This window comes from Lactuca saligna, chromosome 4 (assembly GCF_052625555.1).
Source record: "Lactuca saligna cultivar CGN05327 chromosome 4, ASM5262555v1, whole genome shotgun sequence".
NCBI lineage: Eukaryota > Viridiplantae > Streptophyta > Magnoliopsida > Asterales > Asteraceae > Lactuca > Lactuca saligna.
In genome coordinates this window covers 121,139,140-121,164,793 of record NC_136420.1, presented here as the reverse complement: position 1 = coordinate 121,164,793, position 25,654 = coordinate 121,139,140, and the positions used below count along the sequence as shown (strand labels likewise).

Below are 25,654 nucleotides of genomic sequence, written 5' to 3'. Positions count from 1 at the left end.
GAATCAGCGGTGGTTCCGTTAGGAGATATTCAGGTGGATGCAAGTCTGAATTATGCAGAAAGACCTGTAGCCATCAGAGATCGGAAGATCAAGGTTTTGAGGAACAAGGAGGTGCCTCTGGTATTGGTTCAGTGGCAGCATCGGAAGGGATCAGAGATGACTTGGGAGCCGGAGCGGGAGATGCGGGAGCAACATCCGGAACTTTTTGACTAAGCGGGACTTCGAGGGCGAAGTCTTATTCTAGTGGGGGAGATTTGTAACAGCCCGGATCCCCAGGTACCTTCATTTCTTTATATATTTTGGCATTCTGTGAGGGGACTCGGCGAGTTGGTGGTTGAACTCGTCGAGTCGGGTCGCGGTTTTTAGCGGGGGTTCGCGTCCGGACTCGGCGAGTCCAAGGGATGGACTCGACGAGTCCGTGCTGTTTAATGAAACCCTAATTCCCCGGCCCTGAGCTCTATTTAAAGGACCTTATGGCCCTCTTATGCGGCCACCTTGAACCCTAAGAGCCTCCATACGTCTGTAAGCCCTTGTGTGTGTGTTTGAAGGCCTTTTGTTCTTCATTTTGTGTGATAGTGCAAGGAAAGGAGGGAGAGGAGCAAGCTTGAAGTGTTGGGGAGCTTAGATCTGTTGCTATTTCATCAATGGGGTCTTCTTGAGGTAACATTCTGAGCCAATCTTCGTGTTTTGTGTTGATGGGCCAAATCTAGGGTTTCTTCTTGCCTTTCTTGGCTTGAATAAGAAGTATGAGAGGTCCCATGGAGACATGGAACCTAGATCTGGACTTTAGCAGGTCCAGGAGACCCCTTATGACAAGCTTTATGCCCATTTATTTGAGTTAGAAGCTATACTTGCCATATTGAAGGTGGTTTCTTCAAAATAAGCCTTGTATGCATTGCATGGCAACCAAGACTGAGACTTTACGTGACAAATAAGCTTGGGAAGGCCAGATCTATGTATTTATGGAACGGATCTGACCGCAAGAGCCAGTTTTAGCTGGTGCATGGCATGGACTCGCCGAGTCTGAAGAACAGACTCGACGAGTCACTTGAAGATTGTCCTTGAGACCATCTTGTGTGTAGACTGGACCGAGTTGTGAGCGACTCAGTGAGTCGCAGAGAGTTGGAAAGGTTTTGCCAGGTGGACCGAGTCAGGATGGGACTCGCCGAGTTGGCCTTAGACTCGGCGAGTTGAGTCGCGGTGACCCTGCGATTCAGGCCCAGGCGGAACTCGTCGAGTCAGGGGAGTACTCGACGAGTCAAAGGGAAAATTCTTGAGAGTTGGTAAAAACGCGTAGACTCGCCGAGTCACTATTGTGCACTCGCCGAGTCTAGTCCAAATTAACTAAAGACTGTTGATCGGGTCAACCTGTGTTGACTTGATTTGGATGGTCCACCTTAGCGGTACAAGTAATATTTATAGATTTATATATCGTAGGAGGATTGCAGCTCGAGGGTTCGGGCCCGAGTGATTCCAGGATTTTCGATTAGCAATTTAGCAAGGCATACGAGGTGAGTCTCCTCACTATACTGTACCCGGAAGGGTTTGACTATGTGACCGGAAGGTCGAATATGATATGGAATATATGCTTTATGTGTGTTAAGTTAATTGCTATATGTGTCATGTATGATATGTTTGATGTGGGCCGGAAGGCGTGGTCATATGGACTGTAAAAGGTTGATGTGGGTAGGACCGGAAGGTTTACCCAGTCGGGACGGAAGTCCCCTGAACACATGGACCGGAAGGTCAAGGCCTGGAAAGGCGTATGTGTGTATGTTGTATTTTAGGAACTCACTAAGCTTTATGCTTACAGTTGTTGCTTATGTGTTTCAGGTACGAGTGAGGACCGTGGGAAGGAGCCAGCGTGATCGTACACACACTCAGGGAAACTATTTTATCTTTTGATATGTAATCGTTTGAGACTACGACGTTATTTTGGAAATCTAAACTAATTACTCATGTCTTAATGGTTGTAAAAATGAAAATTTTTGGTTGGCAATTTTATGACGTTACAAGTTGGTATCAGAGCCTTGGTTTGAGGGATTCGGGTACACCTTCGGGTGTAACTGGACTCAAACCGGGGATTGGGGAAAATTGTTTTGACAAAAAAAAAAAAAAAATTTAATTTAAATAATCAAGAATTTAAATTTTGAAATGTGAGACAACCGAAGAAGAAAAAGTGTGTACGGTCAGCTAGCGCCCGAACGGTAAAAATCCCCAAAATACTCTTATTATATGTGTTACGATTTATGATATGATATGATACGCATGCTAGCAGACTAGGTATACATATTAGGGCTAAAGTGGCCTGATTTTGTGATGCCTTAGTCTAAGGAAAACTTGCTTCTTTGGGGTGCTCGAGAGCGAGTGAGTAACAAGAGTATGAAAAGAGTAGAGTGCTCAGGATTCGAGGTTGGGGAGGATGACTTGGGTGAATACCGACGCGGTGTAACTTGCAGTATTGGGCCCGTACTGCCAAGGACACCGGGTCAGTAGGCAGCCAAGTGGGAACCCCTGAGTATCGAAAACTGAGCAGGGCTGCGTTATCGAGTGCGACTTTTGCCCGATAGGGTCTCTGATATTCTTTTGTTGTATTTCAGAGACATCATGGTTGGACCACGACACAGACCTGGCACGAGTGGGGTGACTGACGAGGAGCTCCATCAGATGATCCATGAGGAGGTAGCTGCAGCGATCCGGGCCGAGATTCCGGAAATGTTTGGGTCTATCAAGACCACGCTGATGGAGACGTTTGATGAGCGGTATGCCGCGTTGTCTGAGGCTGCCGCTGCTGCAGCTACCGCAGCTGTGGCTGCTGCCAGGCCACAGGGGGGTGACTCGTTGCTGTTCCGAGAGTTCAGCAACACGAAGCCACCAGAGTTTGACGGGACTCAGGATCCGATTGCTACAATGAGGTGGATTGCCGATATTGAGGGATGCTTCTATACTTGTTCATGTCCGGAGCATCTGAGGGTGCGGTTCGCCTTGAACCAGCTCCGCCTGGGAGCGAAGGATTGGTGGAAGTTCGTGACGACAAACTTCACTCTCGCGGAGGTTTCAGCCTTGACTTGGGAGAGATTTAGTGCTATGTTCAGAGACGAGTACGTTCCCCCGGTGGAGAGGGAACGGTTGGTTCAGGAGTTCTTGACCCTCAAGCAGGGTAATGATTCGGTTGCAGTGATCACACGGAAGTTTCATGAGAGGGCGATGTTCTGCCCCGAGCAGGTGTCCACGGAGCAGGCTCGGATGAGCCGGTATTTGGGAGTGCTGAGGAGAGACATCCGGGAGTTCGTATCGAACTCATCATATCAGACTTTTGCTGAGCTTCAGGCGAATGCCAGGAAGCGGGAGATCGAGTTGGAGACCCAGGCCAGGGAGGAGGCCGAGTCTCAGCGGATGGATCGGCGGCCGACGCAGTCGCAGCCGGCAGCCAAACGGACCAAGTCCGTTGATTTGAGATCCGGAGGACAGAAGGGCCGTACGTGTGGGAAGTGCGGCAAGGGTCATGAGGGGGCGTGTCGATTGGGTGCTTGCTACAAGTGTGGCAAGGAGGGGCACATCGCGAGGGATTGCCCCAAGGGATTTATGGTTTGCTTCCATTGCAACCAGACTGGCCATCGGAAGGCCGAGTGCCCCCAGCTTCGCCAGGGATCTTCGCCTGCTGCCAGGGTTCCTGAGGTTCGGCCAGTGAAGACCGAGGCCCCGAAGGCTCGTGGGAGAGCTTTCCAGTTGACTGCGGAAGAGGTCCGCGCGGCGCCTGATGTAGTGGCCGGTATGTATTCTTTCACGTATTTACATTTATGCTGAGACATTATGCTTATATTCCTATATGCGTAGGTACTTTTCTTGTGAATCATGTGCCTGCTTTGGTATTGTTCGACTCAGGTGCGAGTCGGTCCTTTGTTTCGCTGGCCTTTAGCCAGTACATCGATATCGATCGGGAGACGATGAGTCGTCCCCTGCGAGTTGCTATAGCAAACGAGAGAGCAGTATACGCCACCGAGGTGATTCGAGGATGCGTACTCGAGATTTTTGGGGTCGAGTTTCCTATCGACTTAGTCCCTATAGCTATGGGGGATGTTTGCATTATCGTGGGCATGGATTGGTTGAGTAAGTTTGGAGCTGTCATTGATTGCGAGAAACAGCTGGTGATGATTCGAGACCCTAGTGGGGGAGTGCTCACAGTTTATGGTGAAGGGACCCGGTGTGGGTCAGCGTTTTGTTCAGCGGCAAGGGCAAGGCAGAGTCTACAGCAGGGTTGTGATGGATTCATAGCTTATGTGATGGATACTCGTGTGATCACAGAGAGGCCCAATGCGATTGATGACGTTCCGGTTGTATGCGAGTTTGCGGATGTGTTCCCCGAGGAGTTACCAGGCGTGCCTCCGGAGAGGCAAGTGGAGTTTCGTATCGATTTGGTTCCTGGGGCGGCGCCCATCGCCAAGGCGCCTTACCGTCTCGCTCCACCGGAAATGCAGGAACTATCCTCGCAGCTTCAGGAGCTGTTGGGGAAGGGATTCATTCGACCCAGTAGCTCGCCTTGGGGAGCGCCGATTTTGTTCGTCAAAAAGAAGGATGGTTCACATCGGATGTGTATCGATTATCGGGAGTTAAACAAGTTGACGATTAAGAACCGGTACCCGTTACCTAGGATCGACGATCTATTTGATCGGTTGCAGGGGGCATCTTGGTTTTCCAAGATTGACTTGAGGTCGGGATATCATCAGATGAGGGTTCGCGAGGAGGATATCCAAAAGACTGCCTTCAGGACTCGTTATGGACATTATGAGTTTGTAGTGATGCCTTTTGGGCTCACCAATGCCCCGGCTGCATTCATGGATCTCATGAACAGGGTGTGCCGACCGATGCTGGATCGGTCGGTGATCGTATTCATCGATGATATCTTGGTATATTCGAAGACTAGGGACCAGCATGAGGAGCATTTGCGGGAGATTCTTCGGGTGTTGAGGTCGGAGAGGCTGTATGCCAAGTTCTCCAAGTGTGATTTCTGGTTGCGAGAGGTCCAATTCCTCGGGCATCTTGTGAACCAGAAAGGGATATTGGTCGACCCGGCCAAGATTGAGGCGGTGCTGAGGTGGGAGGTGCCGAGATCGCCCACCGAAATCAGGAGTTTTCTGGGTTTGGCTGGATATTACCGCAGATTTATCAAGGATTTCTCCAAGATCGCTGTGCCACTTACTAGGATGACCCGGAAGGGTGTCGCGTTCTCATGGGGACCGGAGCAGCAGTCTTCGTTTGAGACGCTTCGTCATAAATTGTGCGAGGCTCCAGTGCTTGCACTCCCGGAAGGGATGGAGGATTTTGTGGTATATTGTGATGCCTCTATATCGGGTTTAGGGGCGGTACTTATGCAGAGGGGTCATGTGATAGCATACACTTCGAGGCAGTTGAAGCCTCATGAGTCGAGATACCCCACGCACGACCTGGAATTGGGGGCGGTGGTGTTTGCCCTCAAAATCTGGCGACACTACTTGTACGGGGTTCGGTGTACGATTTACACGGACCATAAGAGCTTGAAATACTTGATGGATCAGCCAAATCTGAATATGCGTCAGAGGAGGTGGTTGGATGTGGTAAAGGATTACGATTGTGAGATCCTGTACCACCCGGGCAAGGCTAATGTGGTAGCCGACGCTTTGAGCCGTAGGGCGGATAGCGCCCCGATCCGAGACATTTGTATGAGGTTGACGGTTTTGACCCCGATTCTGGACATTATTCGAGGGGCTCAGATGGAGGCTGCAAAGCCGGAACACCAGAAGAAGGAACGGGTGGTGGGTCAGGTACCAGGATTTGTTACGGATGGTCGGGGGCTTATGACTTTTCAGGGGCGGATTTGGGTGCCGTTTGTGGGCGGTGCGCGCACTACTTTGATGGAGGAGGCACATCGATCGAAATTCTCGATTCATCCTGGTGCTACGAAAATGTATTTGGATCTCAAGAAGGAGTATTGGTGGCCATGTATGAAAAGGGATGTCGCTTGGTTCATCGAGAGGTGCTTGACTTGTCGGCAGGTCAAGGCCGAACACCAGCGACCGCACGGTAAGCTGCAACCGCTAGAGATTCCCGAATGGAAGTGGGAACAAATCTCTATGGATTTCATTACTAAGTTACCGCGAACGGCGAGAGGAGTCGATGCGATTTGGGTAATTGTGGATCGACTAACAAAGAGCGCTCATTTTCTAGCTATTAGTGAGAGCTCTTCGGCGGAGAAGTTGGCTGAGTTATATGTGAGGGAAGTAGTATCGCGGCATGGGGTGCCAATCTCGATTATTTCAGACCGCGACGTGCGTTTCACTTCCAGGTTCTGGAAGAAATTCCATGAAGAGTTGGGTACTAGGCTGCATTTCAGTACGGCATATCATCCTCAGACAGACGGCCAGAGTGAGCGGACCATTCAGACGCTCGAGAACATGCTTCGGGCGTGTGTGTTGGATTTCGGAGGGTGCTGGGACACCTATCTACCTTTAGCAGAGTTCTCGTATAACAACAGCCATCATTCGAGCATTGGTATGCCGCCCTTTGAGCTGTTGTATGGGCGGAGGTGTCGCACCCCCATCTGTTGGGGTGAGGTGGGACAGCAGGTTATGGGTAGCACGGAGATCGTGCTTCAGATGACCGAGCAAATTCAGATGGTCAGGCAGAGGTTGCTGGCCGCTCAGAGCCGGCAGAAAAGTTATGCAGACAGGCGTCGGTCCGAGCTTGAGTTCCAGGTTGGTGATCTCGTGCTCTTGAAGGTCTCTCCTTGGAAAGGAGTGATTCGATTCAGGAAGAGGGGCAAGTTGGGGCCCCGGTATATTGGTCCTTTTCGTGTGATTGCAAGGGTGGGACGGGTAGCCTACCGTTTAGACTTGCCAGCAGAGTTGGGACAGATTCACGACACTTTCCATGTGTCGCAGCTGCGGAAATGTATAGCCGACGAATCAGCGGTGGTTCCGTTAGGAGATATTCAGGTGGATGCAAGTCTGAATTATGCAGAAAGACCTGTAGCCATCAGAGATCGGAAGATCAAGGTTTTGAGGAACAAGGAGGTGCCTCTGGTATTGGTTCAGTGGCAGCATCGGAAGGGATCAGAGATGACTTGGGAGCCGGAGCGGGAGATGCGGGAGCAACATCCGGAACTTTTTGACTAAGCGGGACTTCGAGGGCGAAGTCTTATTCTAGTGGGGGAGATTTGTAACAGCCCGGATCCCCAGGTACCTTCATTTCTTTATATATTTTGGCATTCTGTGAGGGGACTCGGCGAGTTGGTGGTTGAACTCGTCGAGTCGGGTCGCGGTTTTTAGCGGGGGTTCGCGTCCGGACTCGGCGAGTCCAAGGGATGGACTCGACGAGTCCGTGCTGTTTAATGAAACCCTAATTCCCCGGCCCTGAGCTCTATTTAAAGGACCTTATGGCCCTCTTATGCGGCCACCTTGAACACTAAGAGCCTCCATACGTCTGTAAGCCCTTGTGTGTGTGTTTGAAGGCCTTTTGTTCTTCATTTTGTGTGATAGTGCAAGGAAAGGAGGGAGAGGAGCAAGCTTGAAGTGTTGGGGAGCTTAGATCTGTTGCTATTTCATCAAGGGGGTCTTCTTGAGGTAACATTCTGAGCCAATCTTCGTGTTTTGTGTTGATGGGCCAAATCTAGGGTTTCTTCTTGCCTTTCTTGGCTTGAATAAGAAGTATGAGAGGTCCCATGGAGACATGGAACCTAGATCTGGACTTTAGCAGGTCCAGGAGACCCCTTATGACAAGCTTTATGCCCATTTATTTGAGTTAGAAGCTATACTTGCCATATTGAAGGTGGTTTCTTCAAAATAAGCCTTGTATGCATTGCATGGCAACCAAGACTGAGACTTTACGTGACAAATAAGCTTGGGAAGGCCAAATCTATGTATTTATGGAACGGATCTGACCGCAAGAGCCAGTTTTAGCTGGTGCATGGCATGGACTCGCCGAGTCTGAAGAACAGACTCGACGAGTCACTTGAAGATTGTCCTTGAGACCATCTTGTGTGTAGACTGGACCGAGTTGTGAGCGACTCAGTGAGTCGCAGAGAGTTGGAAAGGTTTTGCCAGGTGGACCGAGTCAGGATGGGACTCGCCGAGTTGGCCTTAGACTCGGCGAGTTGAGTCGCGGTGACCCTGCGATTCAGGCCCAGGCGGAACTCGTCGAGTCAGGGGAGTACTCGACGAGTCAAAGGGAAAATTCTTGAGAGTTGGTAAAAACGCGTAGACTCGCCGAGTCACTATTGTGCACTCGCCGAGTCTAGTCCAAATTAACTTAAGACTGTTGATCGGGTCAACCTGTGTTGACTTGATTTGGATGGTCCACCTTAGCGGTACAAGTAATATTTATAGATTTATATATCGTAGGAGGATTGCAGCTCGAGGGTTCGGGCCCGAGTGATTCCAGGATTTTCGATTAGCAATTTAGCAAGGCATACGAGGTGAGTCTCCTCACTATACTGTACACGGAAGGGTTTGACTATGTGACCGGAAGGTCGAATATGATATGGAATATATGCTTTATGTGTGTTAAGTTAATTTCTATATGTGTCATGTATGATATGTTTGATGTGGGCCGGAAGGCGTGGTCATATGGACTGTAAAAGGTTGATGTGGGTAGGACCGGAAGGTTTACCCAGTCGGGACGGAAGTCCCCTGAACACATGGACCGGAAGGTCAAGGCCTGGAAAGGCGTATGTGTGTATGTTGTATTTTGGGAACTCACTAAGCTTTATGCTTACAATTGTTGCTTATGTGTTTCAGGTACGAGTGAGGACCGTGGGAAGGCGCCAGCGTGATCGTACACACACTCGGGGAAACTATTTTATCTTTTGATATGTAATCGTTTGAGACTACGACATTATTTTGGAAATCTAAACTAATTACTCATGTCTTAATGGTTGTAAAAATGAAAATTTTTGGTTGGCAATTTTATGACGTTACAGAATGTCCATATCAAAGCCCCAATCAAAACCTATCATTTGCGAAAATTTTGCATGGGTTGTAAAATGAATTGGTACGCGTTACCTAATCCGTATGAGCTGTAACATATATGGTCATACCAAATCCATTAGGTCTTACATATTTTGAATAGGTTTCCCCAATCAAAACCTATAGTTTGCCAAATTTTTGCATGGGTTGTAGAATGAATTGGTATGCGTTACGTAATCCGTATGAGCTGCTAAAAACGTCACTTACAGCAGGCTGTGGCGGTCAACGTCCAACGATGAAGTAGCAGGCAGCGGATGAAGGTGTTCCAAAGATGGTGACGACTGGAGGATAACGATCTAGGGTTAGGTTAACATGGATGAGTAGGGTGATGGGTTTTAACCTGTCTCCAATTAAAACTTCTTATCATTTTGACACTCCCAACCCCTCCCCCCTCAATTCCTTTCAATCCAAATCAATATTTTACTCTTTTGCCCTGCTTCCAAAATCTATTCAATTAAATCCAATAATTGCCAAACAACTCTAAACCTTCAGAATTCTTTACAAAATAAATCTTGGAATTGCACTTTTAACCCCCAAAATTATATCATTTAACTACTTAAAACCAACACCCTACTAAATTATTATGAATTTTAGGGCTACTATAAGATAATATAACATATAAATTTACATCTTAGTGTTCAAGGTTTATTATTTAATTACTTAATTATAAACGGAATGTTACATGTATGAAGCCACCTGGGAGAATCTGGTTGATGTTTTCATAAGTTCCACCTTAAGGACAAGGTGCGTGTTTAGGAAGGGAGTAATGTTACGACCCATGTTGGGTGTTTTGGTTAGATCTATTGACGAAGGGTTAAGCATTAAGATTCAAGAGATTTTTTAAATGTTTCCTTTTATTTAGTTGTCCATTTAATTAGAATATTACTTTTTTTTATTACTTTAGGATTCCTATTTTCTAGGATCTGGTTTTAGTTTCTGATTAGGATTATAAAGACTAAATAATTAATTCTTTATATATTATTTATGATTGTGCCATAAATAAAAGTCTTTGACAGTTTGCTGGATAATTCCTTGTTTCTCGAACTACAGGTGGCTAGGTTAAGGTTCTTACCTTCGGGTTAGGATATTGATCTTATTACATATGTTTGAAGAACAATTCCTCACATGGACCTCTGAGGAATTGTTCTTCAAAAACATTCATATGAGAAATTGTTCTTCGCATAACCATGACCATAGAACGATTTTGGTAAGTTTTTTCGATTTCAAACAAAAATATTTCAAACTACTTCAAAAACAATTTTTTCGATTTTGGTAAGTTCAAACAATATTTTTTAGATTTCAAACACAATTTTTTCAAGTTTAAGCTTAATTTTTTACTAGCACCCATTTCGATTTTCTTTAAATATTCTTTGTATTTTTATGAATTTACCCTTGCCACGTCACTTCCTTAGAGCTTTTCCAATTCCTCAAAGCTGAAAGAGTTCCCTAGAGACCCTTCCTACGGAAATCATGGTCGTTTTATGAAAGTTGCATTTTCTTGGTCATTTTCTTTAACCACGCCTTCTTTTGTGGTCATTTGTTGAAATTTCCCGCCTTTTATCCTTAAATTGCCAATAATTTTACCTATAAATATGTTTATACTCCATTCTTTAAAAAAATTTATCACCCCAAATGTTCTTTCGCTTGATAAATATACAAAATGCTATACATAGGTAAAACTCTACTAATAAAATATTTTCTTTGATGAAAGTGTGTGTGTATCCAAAAACACTACCTATACATCGCACCCATGTACATGCTAGGAAATAACTTTATAAACCATACCAAAAGCCCTAAAAAGTGTAAGTGTTTGAAAAATATATAAAATGAATTGGTATGGTCATATAAATTCTATACAACCTTTAAATAATTTGGAATGTCCATATCAAAGCCCCAATCAAAACATATGATTTGCCAAAATTTTGCATGGGTTGTAAAATGAATTGGTATGCGTTACCTAATCCGAATGAGCTGTAACATATATGGTCATACCAAATCCATTAGGTCTTACATATTTTGAATAGGTTTCCCCAATCAAAACCTATAGTTTGCCAAATTTTTGCATGGGTTGTAGAATGAATTGGTATGCGTTACGTAATTCGTATGAGCTGTAACATATATGGTCATGCCAAATCCATTAGGTCTTAAATATTTTGAATAGGTTTCACATTCTCTTTAAAACAACTTGGAAAGTGTACCAAATGTGCCCTCTCTCTCACTCTCTCTGTATATATATATATATATATATATATATATATATATATATATATATATATATATATATATATATATATATATATATATATAAACTAATGGTTGTTGCCTATTTTCAAGATTCACATCCTTTTTAGTCAACTTAGGGACCAATTTCAATGATTAAGAACCCTCATATAATATTGGAAATATTAATCCATAACAATTTTCTACCCGCAATAAAACAAAAGTCATTAAATCTAACAATTTTTTCTATTTTCAACATCTTAGCACATCTTGTTACATTCCTCGAAAGATTTAGCAATACATTCCAATCACCAATCCAAAATCTAAATGTTTTCCAATCGATTCTTCTACCATTAGAGACAATATCTCTAACTAATTATTAATCTCGTTTGATATTTGATCCAAAATTTGGTGATTTACTCTATGTATTAAGCGGCATATTTGTCAAACATTTTTGCATACAAGGATTATATTAAATTAATAGGATTAAGATTGATCTATTTAGTGTTAAATATATATATATACATATATATATATATATATATATATATATATATATATATATATATATATATATATTATGCGTCCATTGGGGGCGATAAGGAGTATGATAAGACATACACCATACTCAACATCAACAAAGTTGGTAAAGGTTAGTTTTTAAATGGTTTCGGATACATATGTTGGTTGTCCCATGAGAATTAAAACTTGTAGTAATATGTTGGTTAAATTTAACAAATAAAACCATGCTTTGTTGACATTAGCTAGTGCATAATCATTTGATGGCAAGAGTTAAGAGATTTTGCCAAAGCTTTTTGGTTTAGCCAACAATAAATGCATTTGATTGTTTCTGATAGTGATTATAATACTTTACTGTTTCTAACAATTGTATGGTATTCTGATGTTAAATTCAAAGCCGTCAAATTATAAGCTTTCTTTCTTTTTACCTAAAACTCTAGAACATTAAGAAAGTTTGGTTTGCTTATATTCTTTCCAAATCTAGAAGATAAATAAAATAATAACTTTCTGTTCTCCTTTCCCCTTTCCATAATTTTCTTTTCGGCTCCTTTCTCTAAACAAAACCTGAGAACACAATGTAAATGCATATATAGTTTTTAATTATCAACTTTAGAATTAGCAGGAATATAACTGATCCACCGTTTACACATGGAATATCAATTTTTAGCGAAACACGGTCGAGTCGTGGTAAAAGATAATGTGGTTTTATACCATGGATGCGGTAGTTGTGTATAATAATACATATGCGAAAAAATGTTATCGTAAGTGGCAATTTTTGTATGGAGAAAGAGGACATGAAATATTGATTTGGGCAAAGCATGATTGTACCTGAAAATTAAACAATACAAAATAAATATTTTGCATGCAGGGACGATAAAGGAATTGGGTAGATGTAGTTGAGTTTCACTTTAATTTGTAGGCCTTGAAGCACAACATCTGCATTTAATTACGCTTTTCGGTGCTTGAGTAGCTTATGAAAAAGGTCATATAGTTTAGGTGCGATGTGCTAACAATTGGTCTAGCTTTTACTGAAAATTGGTTGGGATTATCACCAAGATTTTTGCGTCGTCTTGAGAAGCATGGAGGTGATAGTGATTACAAATAGAAAGATTTTGTTTAGTATGAGAGAATGGAGCATGCTGGACATCCAGAAAGAAAAGTAGGTAGGTAATGCTTAAGTTTCTAAATGATTTTAGTTTCAAATATAGTAACATCATAGGGTTTGGAGAGAGAGCTAACAGATACAAAAAGCAAATAAAGGGTTTGGAGAGAGAGCTAACAGATACAAAAAGCAAATTATTTATTGACTAGATGTAATTAACTTCCAAGTAACGTTGGTTAAATCACAATTTTGACAAAGTGTTTTAATGTTTTTTACTTATAAGTAAGTATTCCTTTATAAGGTGTTTCACCAATACAGAGACTGATTTTGAGTATGCATGCTCTTACTTCAATATCGATCCTATGCTAATTGTGACAGTCTCTGTAATCGAGCAACTTCAAGTAATGGCTTCAAAACGACAATATAAAGAGGCTGCTGCACAGGTATAGGTATGTAAGCTGGTTATACATTAGTTCCAATAGAATAATTACATAAGAATCACATACACATTCAAATATTTAAGGGTATAATGGTACCATGTTAACCACTAGATAGCATTATGAATAGGATAAATTACTTGTAATAGCAATCAACATTCCATGTTTTTTCCATCCTAGGCAACCAACTATCTTGTTAGTTAACTTGAATGGAAAAAGAATAGTCGGTTGCCTAGAGTGCAAAAAACATGGTAAAAAGAACTATTCTAGTTAGCTTTGCTATTCGATTTATCTTTTCCATTAGTTTATTAAGTTTAGTGTATTTAAGTTGCTAGGTTACCTTAAGTTGTTTTGTGGGGTTAATATCCCAAGAAAGCTGGCTAGGATAAAAGAAAAAAAAAAGGAAGTTAATAATTAGTATGGAGCTAGGTAACATTTCCATTTTCCAAGGCAAATAGAATTAAGAATAGATAGGTGGTCCATGCATGCATGCATATCCCACATCGGAGGCGGAAGAAAAGAAAAGTCAAGGTAGTTGTTGGATAAAAAGCGAGGGCAGGGGAACGGAAAAATCACTTACCTGGACGGGGTCTTTGGGGGATCAAGAAGGTCCATGGCCTAGGCTGGTGGTCTCCATTGCACATTACGGAGAGGTGCCTGTCTAAGGTCGGCCCAAGTTGGTCGAACCTACGTCATAATTTGTGTTAGAGGGGGCCTGCGTTCGCGCGGCCCCTACCTATACTCTTAGTTTTAAATTTTCATATTCTTTTCATGCTTAGAATCAGTAGAAAAGTAGTAACTCCAAAATTTCTGCTTAGTTAATTGCATCTCTCGTTTGGTTTAGAAAACTTAAAAAATGACAATTTTGAATTCTGACGAGTTATAGATTAGAAGCTGGTACATTTTTCTGACAATTTTGAATTTTGACGAGTCTCCTGGTTTAATTACTTTAATTAATAAGCAAATTAAGGTATCAAAAAGAAGCAGTTCCAGTCTAACGTTAATTACAAGCTAAGGGACTGTGATGCTGCGATGGGTAGTCTCATGGTTTATAATTTATATTAATATTAACATACTGTATGGCAGCTATATTAATCAAGCAAATTAAGCTACTGCAGTTAAGCCATTAGTTGAGTCGGTTGCATGCATGACATAATAAAGGCAAAGTTATGGAGTCCCACATCGCCTCAAGGAAAGCAAACAGAGAATGTTGAGTAGGTTTAAAAAGGAAGGCCTTTCCCTTACGCAAATTTCATACCTTTCTCGGCCTTTTGGCTAAGATCAAGTGTAGTATCTGTTCTTATCAGTTTAATATCTGATATGTGGGCCATCGGCCCACTCGATATTAATCTTATTTTTTATGGGGAAAGATCCGTCACAATAGCTTGCTATTGGGGTCTTTGAGTGTCGCCTTGGCGTTGCACTTTTGCCTTGGCATGGCGCACCCCTCCAAATCAAAACTTTAACCTTTTCATTTCTAATGCATCCATACGGAGAGTTGCAACAGGTACCATTGACCCTTGTAGTTTACCTTTAAAAGGGACTGTGTGACCCTTGTAGTTTACAGTTTAATATCTTATATGTGGTTCATCCCACTAACCCTGCACCAAAGAAATCTGAGCAAGAACCAATTCAGTTTGTGAGTTGAAGAAAACTATGGTATTAACATCAATATCAAGAACCACTTCACTTTTCCAACTGCAGGCTGCCCATAAATGCTAAATAGAGTTGCCATGCATATCACTGATTGCAGCAATCCATACTATCAAAACCTCACAAAAATTGCAAAACAAGTATAAATTCCCTGGGGATGCATCATGCATGGGAATCGAGCCATCACTTTCAATGCCAAACTCTTCCATCAGGTTACCATTCGGCCGGTATTCATTCCCCACTCTTGCTATTATCAAAACCACACAATCATTTCACCCATCAACTAAGAAACCAGGATCCCGTTTCGTAAAGTAATAAAGATTTTGTGGCTATTGAGTTCACCAAAATGTCCAAACATGCAAAACCGGGAGTTTAACTGCAAAACCGGTGGAGCATATGTCATACTAGGTCCTCATATCAAGTATAGAGCTTCACGACTAAAAATAGAGAATCATTAAAAACGATGGACAAAATCTTGGTTGTCTCTTTGAGCATAAGCCCGAGATATATAAGATACAAAGTTGATTAAATTTAACCATTAACACCTAAGTAGCTGGAGTTCGTAGTCAAACTTCTTGTTGACTCAGTCAATGAGAAATTACCAATTGCAATTGTCGTGAAATAGATCTAAGATAACTGAACAAATATTTGACAAGTTTGTGCTGCCCACAAAACTTTATCAACAAGACAAACATGATTATTTATGGTTAACTTGTTCGGATGATTCATATTTCCACATTGATCTTATCTTAAATTATAAGCTAATTATTTCATAGACATAATCAAACCTATTATGTTGATCCGACAAATTGTCTTCCTCCCTGCGTATAGTTCATTAGCAACAAAAATGATTTCACAATATTGCGTATTACTATTTTATATATATATATATATATATATATATATATATATATATATATATATATATATATATATACACACATTACAATGTTAATCGACTAGTGAATCGACTATACAATATCTTAATTGCAATAAAAAACACATCACTGAAACATAACACCAATTATTGTTAACGGAGGAGTGCTCTAGTGAAAGGTTGATGATTTAAGTCTTGTTGTGGTCAAGAATTGTAGATTTAGAAGTAGCATAATGGTCATGTGTATGTCATTCTACAACAAAATGTATACATGAATCTTGTTGGCCCTTATTTGTTATTACCTTGCTTAACCTGAAGTCTACGATAAGTATTTCTCTAAGTCAGAAACAATAAAAAAAGATCAAAACTATGGATCTTCTCATGGTGGTGGTGGTTATAATATTAGGCCCATAAGAATATCACAAGCTTCCCAGTCAATTATCCAAACATATACACAGGCTCGTAGACACCGGAGACGGTGGCTAGCAGCTGCAGAATGGAGGCATCCACCATGGTCGTTGCCGTGGTGGTTGTTCTCAGTTTCCTGGTCTGACGAGCATACACACAACGAAATACAACACCAAAATATACACAAAAACTTGCGACACACCATCTAAAATGCACACTCCAGTCTCCTTTAGGGTGGTGGATGTTGAACGGAGCAGCTGGAATGAGTCATAAGAGCGGCGACGGTCGTGGCTGTGGTGTAACACCGAAGTAATGGAGAAGAAGGCTTAAACTGAAAACGACAACAACATTAGTGGCAGAAAAGGGCGCCCACTCGGTCTTTGTTGACGGCAATGGGAGCAACCGACGTCGGACGACGACTTCGTCTTCACAGAAGCGGTGCAGCGACGACAGCGACTCCGGTCGTTCATGACCCACACATAGACAATCACAGCTCCATTTCCAGCCTTCGGCGGTTCTCTCTCAGCTGCTCAAACGTCACCGGCAACGGGCTGTGGCGGTCGACGTCCAACGACGAAGTAGCAAGCGGCGGATGAAGGTGTTCCAAAGATGGTGACGACTGGAGGATAACGATCTAGGGTTAGGTTAACATGGATGAGTAGGGTGATGGGTTTTAACACATCTCCAATTAAAACTTCTTATTGTCTTGACACTCCCAACCCCTCCCCCCTCAATTCCTTTCAATCCAAATCAATATTTTACTCTTTTGCCCTGCTTCCAAAATCTATTCAATTAAATCCAATAATTGCCAAACAACTCTAAACCTTCAGAATTCTTTACAAAATAAATCTTGGAATTGCACTTTTAACCCCCAAAATTATATCATTGAACTACTCAAAACCAACACCCTACTAAATTATTATGAATTTTAGGGCTACTATAAGATAATATAACATATAAATTTACATCTTAGTGTTCAGGGTTTCTTATTTAATTACTTAATTATAAACGGAATGTTACATGTATGAAGCCACCTGGGAGAATCTGGTTGATATGAACATGCGTTTTCATAAGTTCCACCTTAAGGATAAGGTGCGTGTTTAGGAAGGGTGTAATGATACGACCCATGTTGGGTGTTTTGGTTAGATCTATTGACGAAGGGTTAAGCATTAAGATTCAATAGATTTTTTAAATGTTTCCTTTTATTTAGTTGTCCATTTAATTAGAATATTTACTTTTTTTTTTATTACTTTAGGATTCCTATTTTCTAGGATCTGGTTTTAGTTTCTGATTAGGATTATAAAGACTAAATAATTAATGCTTTATAGATTATTTATGATTGTGCCATAAATAAAAGTTTTTGACAGTTTGCTGGATAATTCCTTGTTTCTTGAACTACAGGTGGCTAGGTTAAGGTTCCTACCTTCGGGTTAGGATATTGATCTTATTACATATGTTTGAAGAACAATTCCTCACATGGACCTCTGAGGAATTGTTCTTCAAAAACATTCATATGAGAAATTGTTCTTCGCATAACCATGACCATAGAACGATTTTGGTAAGTTTTTTCGATTTCAAACAAAAAAATTTCAAGCTACTTCAAAAACAATTTTTTCGATTTTGGTAAGTTCAAACAATATTTTTTTGATTTCAAACACAAGTTTTTCAAGTTTAAGCTTAATTTTTTACCAACACCCATTTCGATTTTCTTTAAGTATTCTTTGTATTTTTATGAATTTACCCCAGCCACGTCACTTCCTTAGAGCTTTTCCAATTCCTCATAGCTGAAAGAGTTACCTAGAGACTCTTCTGTAACGCTCGTAGATCCGGGCTACTCAATTTAAAGGCAATAGAGGTCGAAAATGACTTTTCGACAAAACATTATTTAGAATAAATAATTTTAACCAAGCTGTAGAATATGTCTCAAGGTTTTCGTACATATAAAGAACGCCGAAATCCGAGTTATAACGAAGAAGTTATCACCCGTTGAAATTTGCGACGGAACCGGTATGATACCGGGAAACGTAAATAGTGAATTTATGATAGAGCGAGATTTAGCCTTAGCGATCTAAACAAAAGTCATAGAATATGTTAAACTAAGAACACCGATAAAAAGAACGCCCAAATCTCACTTCGTATGAAGAAGTTATGATTTTTCGAAGTTTCGGATTAGCAGTGTACAACCCGAACTTCGAATATTAGATCGAGCCTTTTTTAGCCGACACAACCTAAACGAGAATCGAAGATATCGATAAGAGTAGTGTAACGAGAAAAAGATGGGCGAAAACGGTCATCGGATGAAGAAGTTATGAGAATTTAACGGATCAATCCTATCCCGGTCTGTTAATAATATAAAATTTAAAATCGATTCCAAATTCGCCGATGGAGTCTAAACGAAAGTTGTAGAGTATGTTCCCACCTTCGCGTGGATATAAAGAACGTCGAAAACAGAGGTCCTACGCGAAAGTTACAAATTTTTGAAGTTGTAACTTGAATTTGCGAAGCTCATTGCGAAGTTGATGATGTGGCGCGTTGTGGGCCGTCCATCGATGATCAAAGGATGCTTCGGATTCGGACACGCCTCACTTCGCATTACGCCCCGCGTACGAGGTCCGGTACGCCCCGCGTACCTCCGGCCTTATCCTTCCGAGTCCGAGTGCGAGCCAACTGGTGCAATGTGGCAACCACATCCGAGCTACGCCCCGCGTAGCACTGCTGGACGCCCAGCGTACTTCCGAGGCTGCGGCGTATAAAAGGGGAGCGAAGGTTCTCGGAAATCACACACCTTTCTCCACACTTTCTCTCACTACTTTCTCTCTCTAAGGGTTTTAACCCTCCCTAAAGTCTAGGTGAACCCTAGCACACTAAGGAAGCCCCGCGGCTCCCGGAGTCCTGAGAAAAAGGAGGTTTTCGGTTTCGAAACGCTGATCCAATTAAGTTCCGGTTTTCGATAAAATTCGCTGTAAGTGTGCTACGCTTACGCAATTTTTAATATAGCTTTCAAATAATTATAAGAATGTTATTAGGTCCTTAAAATAATTATTTGGGCTATTATTATGAGTTATATTGAGTGTTATTAACGCGTATATAATAATAATAATAGTCAGACAATTAATTTGTCGCGGTTATCATTAGACTAAACCCTAGTGGTACCGATACTAGGTTTTATCGAAGGAAAATCGTTGTGAGAGTATCGAAGCGTTGTCCGAGTGCTGAGTCACCACCTTTCAAGTGAGTGCATGGTCCTTTCATCTTACACATAGATATGAAGTATTTTATTATAAATTGTGTGCTATGTGTGCATATTGTCTGAATACTTGCTGTCTATGCTGGTGAAAGATTTTTATACATGTTTTAAATGATGTAAACTGTATAAAGTATTTTATATCTACAAAATATGTTGGGTAAAACATGGGTAGATGAATGATGAGGGATAAAAGCAGAAATAGAGGAACATTAGTAGCATGGACCTAGTGCTTTATAGGTATACATTGGCAACAGTGGACCTAGTATCCTATAGATGAGCCCTGGCAGCTGTGCCACAACTTGTAGATGTTTCAGATCTACGGTAAACGTCCTAGCAGCTGCGCTCTAAGGATAGTATCGGCAGCTGCGCCTAATAGGGAGCCTTATGACCATGACAGTAGCGTTTAACGGTCAATACCGACAGAAGCGCCTCATAGAAAATGTCCCAATTCTGGCAGTTGCGCCTAAGTGACAAGATTAGCAGTTGTGCTTGACCAATGTGTCATTGGCAACAATGGACTTCATGTTATTTCCTTAGGATGATCCTTAGGAATGAATGAATGAGAAATAGTTGATTCTTAGGATAGATCCTTAAGAATAAAGAAGATAATGGGGATGGGTAATTGGGTTGATTGTTTGATTATTTAAACATAATAATTATATTATTGTGGGTTGAAAAAACTATGTACTCACCAGGTTTCCCAACCTGACCCACTCAGTTTATTTATATCACAGGTGTTGATACGAAGTCACTTTACACAGAGAGATTTAAAGAGATGTAGATCACTAGTGTAAATAAATGTATGTTCTGTTTATGCTTATGTTTCTGTATTAACGATGACATCTCAAACGTTTTGAAATGAATAAAATACGTTTCTTCGAAAATGTTTTAATAACGTATCTATCATGTTTTTATGGGAACAAATTCCGCAACATTTTTATTAAAAGATGAACTCTGATTTTTATAAAGCATAAACAAAAAAAATCGGTCTTTTCTGGCCGTGAAAATGGGGATGTCACAGTTGGTATCAGAACATTAGTTTAAGCGAACTAGGAATATGGATTTATTTCTAGACTTAAACTTAGAATGATAAGCGATGATTGTGAGGTGTGAGCACTAGATTATTTTAGGAATTGTGCCTAAAATGCTTTTATGTGCTAAATACTTGTGATTGATATGCTGTTATTTGTTCGGATCTATGGTCTTTTGCCGACCGGATCTGGAAACCTTATGTGTTTAGGATTCTAAGCGTTTAACTACGATATTAGAACTAGCATATAAACGTTTCGGAGTGATAAGGATGATTTAACCGCCAATCCTAAGTAAAGGTCTAGATTCACCTGATTCAGTGTATAGATCAAGATGGCAAGAACCCGTAGCGGAAACGTGAATGCAAATGGGAACCGAAACCAGCACCTAGTGATTGAGCAAATACCGATTGTGGTAGCCGTTGCTGAACCAATAACGATGGTCGGAGTGCAAGCAATGATCCAGGGGATGTTATATCATCAAATGGAGGAAACCAGACGTTTGCTCCAGCAAAATCGAGAGGAAGCGACTATTCAGATCGAACAACCCGAGTTAAACGAAGGGCAGACAGAGGAAGGAGACTACAGTGGGACTGTTGGTCAAGTCAACCCACCAATAGTTCGACAAAACAACCACGATGATGAAGTCGAGAGGAATGGATGCAAGTACAAGGATTTTCTGACTTTCAAGCCATCGACTTTCACTGGAAAGGAGGATCCGATCAGGGTCATGGATTGGATCTCGGAGATGGAATTAGCTTTCATGACGTGCGGTTGCAAGGGAAAACAACATACCACATTTGCAGTGCGTCAGTTTCGAGGAGGCGCTATACGTTGGTGGAATACCTTGGGGAAGACTCTGAACCCCAATGAGCCTGCAACTGACATGGGTATAATTTCTGGTGCAATTCAAACGTAGGTACTGCTCAGCCCAAAATTTGCTCGAGCTAGAAAACCAATTCCTTACCTTGAAGAAAGGAAGCATGTCTGTTGATGAATACACCAACAACTTCACAGAGAAGATGGAGTTCGCCTTACATATTGTTCCGGATGAGCTGATGAAAGTTGACAAGTATGCAAAAGGACTTCCATGGGAGTACGCGGTGTCAGTGCGTTAGGCACCTACTTTGGAGGCAGTTATCTGGTCTGCCAAGTCAGTTGAGGAGATGATCAAGGGAAGAGCCGCCAACAAGACCGAGGTTGGCAAAAAGAGAAAGTTTGAGGGGTCTGCGAAGCCCGATGAGAAAAGCATGTCCAGTACAAGGAAGTTTAGAGGAGGAGGGAGTGAAGAAAGATGGTGCGAGAAGTGCAAAAAGAAACACTCTAGAAAATGCGGTGAGGAGGTGACTTGTTTCAAGTGTGGGAAGCATGGGCATTATGCCAACGAGTATAAATTCAACAAAAGGGTGTGTTACGAATGTAACGAGGAAGGGCACTTCAAGCAAGATTGCCCAAAGAGAGAAGGGGCTACAAAGCCAAATGTGCCGCCAAAACCAAAGGCAAGAGCATTTCAAATGATCCTTGATGAAGCAGCTGACGATGCAAGGAATCAGGAGTAAGGATGGATATATAGAGATCGAGTTATGAAGAAGCCATATAGATAGTGTCACATGATGTAGCCTATTAGAGGCATAATCTAGGGTGAACTTGAACACCCATGTAATCGTTTCAAGTAATAAAATAAAACCTTCATTTTGTTATCTGATGTGTTGAATGATTGCGTGATTTGTTGCATGGTGACTTGGGAAACTGCGGGACAATACTTGGGATGAGTATGAGTAGGTGTGAATGGTAGTAGTGGCCTATACTACCAGAAGCACAAGACTCACACTTGGGTCAGGAAAAGTCACAAGGTTGCCAAGAAGCTAGTAATTGATTTCGTTTTATTCAAGTATGTCGTTACCATCGTTTCGGTAATGACTAAAAAGATTGTTGATATTCCGACCCCAGTGGTCATATCAAATTGAGTCCGACTACGATGAGTATGTTACGTGGTTCAGTGAACCAAGTTTGATGTAGCGTCCGACTTAAACCAAAATGTTGAAATCAAAGCGATCAATAGAAGTATCACGCTCATTGTTAAAGAAGTTGGTAGCTAAAAATGCTACATGTTAAAGTGTGGTTATATCACATTAGAACATGAAGGAAGGCATAGTCTGTTTTAGAATTTAACTCTAAGATACCTGAGTCTAAACGTGCAACACATGATGATAGATCATAATTTGGAGTCTAACCTGAGGTAGAGAGCAGGTGCACGATTATGTACTGCTTACAGTCAATAAGTCTAAGAGATAGACTTGAAGGAATATAGAAGTTATAATTATTACCTAGGATGAAGAGATAACGTATGGAGTCATTATACTGCCCTGTTTCGTTGATGATTCCGGTACGTAATCATCATAAGGGGGAGATAATTGTAACGCCCGTATATCCAGGCTAGTCAATTTAGAGGTAATAGAGGTCGAAAATGACTTTTCGACGAAAGATTATTTAGAATAAATAATCTTAACCAAGTTGTAGAATATGTCTCAAGGTTTTCGTACATATAAAGAATGCCAAAATCCGAGTTATAACGAAGAAGTTATGACCCGTTGAAGTTTCGCGACGGAACCGGTATGATACCGGGAAGCGTAAATAGTGAATTTATGATAGAGCGAGATTTAGCCTTAGGAATCTAAACAAAAGTCATAGAATATGTTAAACTAAGAACACCGATAAAAAGAACGCCCAAATCCCACTTCGTATGAAGAAGTTATGATTTTTCGAAGTTTCGGATTAGCAGTGTACAACCCGAAATTCGAATATTAGATCGAGCGTTTTTTAGCCGACACAACCTAAACGAGAATCGAAGATATCGATAAGAGTAGCGTAACGAGAAAAAGATCAGCAAAAACAGACATCGGATGAAGAAGTTATGAGAATTTAATGGATCAATCCTGTCCCGATCTGTTAATAATATAAAATTTAAAATCGATTTCAAATTCGCCGACGGAGTCTAAACGAAAGTTGTAGAGTATGTTCCCACCTTCGCGTGGATATAAAGAATGTCGAAAACAGAGGTCGTACGCGAAAGTTACGAATTTTTGAAGTTGTAACTTGAATTTGCGAAGCTGATTGCGAAGTTGATGACGTGGCGCGTTGTGGGCCGTCCATCGATGATCAAAGGATGCTTCGGATTCGGACACGCCTCACTTCGCATTACGCCCCGCATACCTCCGGCCTTATCCTTCTAAGTCCGAGTGCGAGCCAGCTGGTGCAAGCTGGCAACCACATCCGAGCTACGCCCTGCGTAGCGCTGCTGGACGCCCAGCGTACTTCCGAGGCTGCGGCCAATAAAAGGGGAGCGAAGGTTCTCGGAAATCTCACACCTTTCTCCACACTTTCTCTCACTACTTTCTCTCTCTAAGGGTTTTAACCCTCCCTAAAGTCTACGTGAACCCCTAACACCCTAAGGAAGCCCCGAGGCTCCCGGAGTCCCGAGAAAAAGGAGTTTTTCGGTTTCGAAACGCTGCTCCAATTAAGTTCCGGTTTTCGATAAAATTCGTTGTAAGTGTGCTGCGCTTACGCAAATATAGCTTTCAAATAATTATAGGAATGTTATTAGGTCCTTAAAATAATTATTTGGGCTATTATTATGAGTTATATTGAGTGTTATTAACGCGTATATAATAATAATAGTAGTCAGACAATTAATTTGTTGCGGTTATCATTAGACTAAACCCTAGTGGTACCGATACTAGGTTTTATCGAAGGAAAATCGTTGTGAGAGTATCGAAGCGCTGTCCGAGTGCTGAGTTACCACCTTTCAAGTGAGTGCATGGTCCCTTTCATCTTACACATAGATATGAAGTATTTTATTATAAATTGCGTGCTATGTGTGCATATTGTCTGAATACTTGCTGTCTATGCTGGTGAAAGATTTTTATACATGTTTTAAATGATGTAAATTGTATAAAGTATTTTATATCTACAAAATATGTTGGGTAAAACATGGGTAGATGAATGATGAGGGATAAAAGCAGAAATAGAGGAACATTAGTAGCATGGACCTAGTGCCCTATAGGTATACATTGGCAACAGTGGACCTAGTATCCTATAGATGAGCCCTGGCAGCTGTGCCACAACTCGTAGATGTTTCAGATCTACGGTAAATGTCCTAGCAGCTGCGCTCTAAGGATAGTATCGGCAGCTGCGCCTAATAGGGAGCCTTATGACCATGACAGTAGCGTTTAAAGGTCAATACCGACAGAAGCGCCTCATAGAAAATGTCCCAATTCTGGCAGTTGCGCCTAAGTGACAAGATTAGCAGTTGTGCTTGACCAATGTGTCATTGGCAACAATGGACTTCATGTTATTTCCTTAGGATGATCCTTAGGAATGAATGAATGAGAAATAGTTGATTCTTAGGATAGATCCTTAAGAATAAAGAAGATAATGGGGATGGGTAATTGGGTTGATTGTTTGATTGTTTAAACATAATAATTATATTATTGTGGGTTGAAAAAACTATGTACTCACCAGGTTTCCCAACCTGACCCACTCAGTTTATTTATATCACAGGTGTTGATACGAAGTCACTTTACACAGAGAGATTTAAAGAGATGTAGATCACTAGTGTAAATAAATGTATGTTCTGTTTATGCTTATGTTTCTGTATTAACGATGACATCTCAAACGTTTTGAAATGAATAAAATACGTTTCTTCGAAAATGTTTTAATAACGTATCTATCATGTTTTTATGGGAACAAATTCCGCAACATTTTTATTAAAAGATGAACTCTGATTTTTATAAAGCATAAACAAAAAAAACCGGTCTTTTCTGGCCGTGAAAATGAGGATGTCACACCTTCCTACGAAAATCATGGTCGTTTTATGAAAGTTGCATTATCTTGGTCATTTTCTTTAACGACGCCTTCTTTTGTGGTCATTTTGTTGAAATTTCCCGCATTTTTTCCTTAAATTGCCAATAATTTTACCTATAAATATGTTTATACTCCATTCTTTAAAAAAAATTATTACCCCAAATGTTCTTTCGCTTGATAAATATACAATATGCTATACATAGGTAAACTCTACTAAAAAAATAGTTTCTTTGATGAAAGTGTGTGTGTATCCAAAAACACCACCTATACATCGCACCCATGTACATGCTGGGAAATAACT

At 41.3% G+C, this 25,654-nt stretch overlaps 2 non-coding genes across 2 annotated transcripts; both read left to right on the top strand.

The window, feature by feature from the left end:
* The first annotated feature begins 13,849 nt into the window (after window positions 1–13,849).
* LOC145044337 (U1 spliceosomal RNA) lies at window positions 13,850–14,013 on the top strand. Its single transcript, XR_013681296.1, has one exon. It is a non-coding gene; the product is annotated as a U1 spliceosomal RNA (small nuclear RNA).
* A 518-nt stretch (window positions 14,014–14,531) lies between these two features.
* Window positions 14,532–14,727, top strand: LOC145044363 (U2 spliceosomal RNA). Its single transcript, XR_013681320.1, has one exon. It is a non-coding gene; the product is annotated as a U2 spliceosomal RNA (small nuclear RNA).
* The last annotated feature ends 10,927 nt before the right edge of the window (window positions 14,728–25,654 follow it).